Here is a 5,096-nt window from a genome sequence, read left to right as displayed (position 1 = left end):
AACATCGCGATAGGAAATTTGTCGTCCAAACGTCTCGATCAGCGCTGCTTTCAATTCGTTGTAGTTGACGACACCCAGAGTGTTCAGGAAATCCCTCGCGGTCTCCTTCAACAGCCGGCGCACCCCCTGGCACATCTCATCCGAAGTGAACGAACGTGTTGTGGTATATTGCTCATATTCATTGAACCACTTACGTATGTCATAATTATTTTTGCCAGTGAAGGGGTTCAGCGCATGTTCCAACTGGTCAATATTCACACGATGGTTGGAGGTGTTGGCGTTTGAACACGATCTCATCGCTTCTATTTGCTGTTGTAAGGATGCCATTTCGTGTTCCAATCTCAGCACCTTAATTTTTGCCTCCAATCGCCGTACATGCTCGTCGTCACATGGTGTCAAGGCATCGAGAGTGAGACCCTCCTGACCAGCCAAATCTTGATACAGCGCCCGTAACTGCGCAAGTGGAGCGGTTGTTAATTGGATATATTTCAATGAAGAAGATTGGGTTTCCTTTTTTAAATATTAATTTTTTATTTTATTTTATTTAAATTCTTTATTCGCACAGAAAATACTAAAACTTCTTATAACCTCTCTTCAACGCCAACGGTCGAATCTTTTTAAGATTTCAATTATTCTCTCTACTTCCTTATCCTGCAACTGGAGTGTGTATAACCAATCGTCATCGGTAATACTGATCTTCATAACATCCATATTCACGACGTCAGGTTCCTTTGCTTTCTGCATGTGCCATTATTTTCTCTGGACGATGATGAACTTCATAATCGTTGTCACTTCTTTTTGTGACCATCAATTTATTATTACAAAAAGAAAGAAAACCGATTTTAAACAATTTAACTTTATTTATCTTAAAGGTATTAAAATACTTTATAATAAAGAGTGTAAGAGGGGGGTAAATATTTATACCGCCGGGAGGAACTCCTGACTAATACAAATAATACTTCGCCTGCTCTTAAAACAAAAATAATAAATTCTTCAGCGAAGAATAAAGGTTTGATAGCCGAGAGGGACTCTCAACTTATCACAATCGAAATGAAGTAAAAGAAATTATGTCCTGAAATAAATCGTATCTTTATTTATATTTTTCAGTTAAATCCAATCTAATTTTTTCATGTTTTACATCAATTAAATTCTTCTATTAGTAAAGTTTCTTAGCGAAACTAAGTGTGAATTCTATAAAAATAATACAAAAGCTTTTATTATATAAATTTTAAAATAATATAAAACTTCAGTAATTTACAAGGTATATTTTAGGGGCTAAACTTTAAGTAGAAAACTAGGTATAATTTTAGGAGTTAAGTACATACATATTATAAACTGAAGTATAATTTTAAGAAATTTTATAATTATATAAAGATTATAAAACTGCTTGGTTACAAGAGAGCGTTTAAAAGTACAGTCTATTCTTTTCTTGTTTAAGCTTGCCAATCAAGTATCTCCAAGTATCTGGCCGTTGTATCTATCTTTTTAAAATTTTGTGCACGTGAAAATATATAGCTGCCAACCGAACAATAAAATAAAGTATGTAGAAAACAGCTTCGTTCAGTTAAGCAGCAGCCAGACCGATAATTAAGTTAAGATACGTAAAGAGTTTAGGGTGTATGCCAACTAGTTGGAGATTTTTATGACAATCGTACTCTTGCATTCTCAGCCACCAACGAGCTATTCTTGGAATAAAATCTTTATATATCGTTGCTTTGAAGAAGGCAAATAAAATTGTTTTTTTTTTAGAATATTGTTTTTTATACTAGAACACGAAACAACTTTTTTAAGAAATCTATTTTTTACTGTCAAATATAAACTTTTAATTTTCAGTCTAGAGCACTAAAAAATTCAGTGTCGCTTTTTATCTTCTTTTCTGTCTTCTTAATTTTTCTATCCGCTTCTTTTCCCTTCCCTCGTTCAGCCGCAAATATCATTTTGTTTGAGCGCGTTAACTGGTGGATGCGTCCAGAGGAGAATCTTGTGTCTGGATGCGGGTTTCCGCAACAGTTACAAATATTACTACGCTTACATACTAGTATTGCACTATTACTATAAATATTACTAATTGTTGTTTTTCTTTTTTGTCTCAGATCATGTTTTTGTTGCCTCTTTTGGTATTGAAGGATAGTAATGGGTCTTGGTCCAGCAGTCTTTAATGACGGTGTATATTTGTTTGTTTTTATTATGGCCCTATTGTTGGTGTAACCTTAGCTCGGCATATTAAAGAAAAGCAGTTTGTCTTTATTTAAATTAAGTTTATTTTAGCTCGTTTATAAATTTGTAATTTTACAAGTGTTGCGACCGCTGCCTTCTATCTTCCTTTCTCGACTCAAATCATTCCCGTGTCTGTTTCAAGAGTTTAAAATAAAAGGTCTCTTGCCATTGGCTAGCCAATGAAATTAAGTCTTTTATTTCAAATTTGACGTTTGCTTTTTTTTATACGCGTTCGGCGACTAGATTGACGACGACAGGCAAGAGATCTTTCACCTCATTTTTTATACGCGTTCGGCGACGAGGTTGGCGACGACACCCACTACGCTAAAATGTTGGCGAGTTAGTTTAATCAATCAATCAATATGATATTCTTTTGACTATGTTTTATTTTCATTGAATTGAAGATCTCCCATATTTTAAAACTGAATGCCGTGAAGTGTGTGCTGTGGCTCCATCTTGTTTGAATTTTGATATTCCATTTTGTGGTATATAATTTCTTTATTAAAATATAACTCTTATTTAAAGACTACAAATCTAATTCGACTGGCTTGGGCGCGTCCGTTGAAATAGAATAGACGTTAGAATACAAATTTTTATGAGAGCGAGCCAAACAACCTTCTGTCTCGCTTCTATGTCTCAGGTTTCAGAGTTTCGCGCTCAGCGTGCGACATCTAGCTACGAAACTCTGAAACCTAAACATAAGGGGAATTACACATTATTAATGATAGTTGCCTTAATTTTATACTACAACTCGGCCAATCTGACAATTTGATCGCCCACGATTAAATTAAACAAACAAGTCTTAAGTTATAATCATGAGATGGTAGGTGTCGCCCTTAATCAACCGAACCTTCAGAGTCTCGATTCTTCCAAAGTCGAATATTTCGAGACTCGACAATGCCATCATATGGCAGCTGTGTGATTTGACAACCTTCGATATCGCGTATTACGTATCTATCATTAGGTAGAATTTTGTAAACAACGTATGGGCCTCTGAACTTTGGAACCAATTTCTTATTTACACCGGTTGTTGTATCTACATTTTTTATTACTACATAATCACCCTCATCGTATATACGTGCCGGGTTATTATGCTCATTAAAATATTTAATATTATATTCCTGAATCTTAGTGATTGCTTCTGAAGCCTTTTCTCTTGACAATTCAAGATTTCTTTCCAGTTGACTTAATTGTTTATCATCAAGAAATTCTGTTAATTTGTCGATTACTACTCCCCTTTGGTTAATACCAAATAACAATTGACTTGGTGTATTTTGAATAGCGCGATGTATAGTGTTATTTAGTCCGAATTCTATTTGTGTTAAAGTAACAACCCAATCTGAGTGCTCGATTGGTTCCGAAAGCTTAGCAAGCATGCCAGTTAATACCCTATTGACTCGCTCTACTTGACCATTGGCCTGTGGCGAATGAACTGCCACCTTAACATGATCTATATTCTGGTCTATAACAAATGAACTAAACTCTAGTGATGTAAAGCAGGTTCCCCTATCAGTAATTACTCTTGATGGCCTACTGTAATACTCAAAATATTTTCTTAGTGCTGCACATACTTCTTTTGAGCTTGTAGATACAACTGGGTATAATTTAGTGAACTTTGTAAATGCATCTATTACCACTAATATATGTTTTCTCTTTGACTTTATTGAAGGGAGAGGACCAAGATGATCCAAGTGTATTGTATGGAATGGAATGGGCTCCTTAGGAATATTGAACAAATTGCGTATATTAGATCGAACTGGTGCTGAGTGCATTATGCAACGGATACAATTTTTAATGTATTTTTCAACTTTTTCCTGAACATTCGGAAACCAATAGTGACGGCCAATTTGATCAGAGCTTTTTGTTACACCTAAATGCCCAATTTTCTCATGGATCATTCTTATAACATTAGTTTCCATTTCAGATGGGACATAGAATCGAAGTTTACCATTTTTATTTTTTTTGAAGACAATACCATCCTGAACTAAAAACGAATTATTATCTTTTAAATATAGTTTGTTTTTCATTTCCAAAATCTTTACATCTCGATTTTGGGCTGCTCTGAGTTGGAAATCAACATCCTCAGAGTCAATAACGGATATAACATTACATCTGCTTAAGGCATCAACATGATTCATATTGGCACCACTACGATGTTTGACCTTATAATCATAATCCTCCAGCTCTAAGGCCCATCGAGCAATTCTATGATTAACATTCTTTTTGTTCAGTGTCATTGTTAAAGAACTGCAATCAGTTACGATTGTAAAAGGAATACCTTGCAAATAAACACGGAACCGACGTAAAGCTGAAATTATGGCTAAAGTTTCCAATTCAAAACTATGGTATTTGGCCTCTTGATCAGTGGTGCTTTTAGAGAAGAATGCTACCGGATGTAATTTATCATCTTCTTGTCGTTGGAGTAGAACTGCACCATACCCTAATGAACTTGCATCGCAATGCAGTTCTGTTTCTTTCCTTGGACTATAGATTGCCAATACAGGTGGAGATGTTAACCGTTCCTTTAAAGTCTGAAAAACATCTTCGCATTCGGAAGTAAATCTAAAAGGAGTTTCAGCTTTTAATAAATTATAAAGAGGTCTTGCTATTCTTGAAAAGGATTCGACAAACCTGCGAAAGTATGAACAAAGTCCTAAAAATGAATGCAATTTCTTTCTGTCTTTAGGCACAGGATATTGAGCAATCGCTCGAATATGGGAATCACTAGGTTGGATGCCATGTTCCGTTACTTTAAACCCTAAGTAATCAAGTTTCGAATATGCAAAGCGACATTTTGACAAGTTGAGCTCCAACCCATTCTTCGCTACACAACATAAAATTTTAGTAAGTATCTCAAAATGTTCAGTAATAGTTTTACT

General features: G+C 35.0%; 1 long non-coding RNA gene across 1 annotated transcript; it reads left to right on the top strand.

Moving 5' to 3' along the window:
• Positions 1-2,760: 2,760 nt before the first annotated feature.
• LOC129946456 (uncharacterized) lies at positions 2,761-4,227 on the top strand. Its single transcript, XR_008781602.1, has 2 exons — positions 2,761-3,815; positions 3,887-4,227. It is a non-coding gene; the product is annotated as an uncharacterized LOC129946456 (long non-coding RNA).
• The last annotated feature ends 869 nt before the right edge of the window (positions 4,228-5,096 follow it).

This window comes from Eupeodes corollae, chromosome 2 (genome assembly GCF_945859685.1).
Source record: "Eupeodes corollae chromosome 2, idEupCoro1.1, whole genome shotgun sequence".
Taxonomy (NCBI): domain Eukaryota; kingdom Metazoa; phylum Arthropoda; class Insecta; order Diptera; family Syrphidae; genus Eupeodes; species Eupeodes corollae.
Note: the sequence above shows the minus strand (reverse complement) of the source record. Positions and strands in the feature narration are given on the sequence as shown.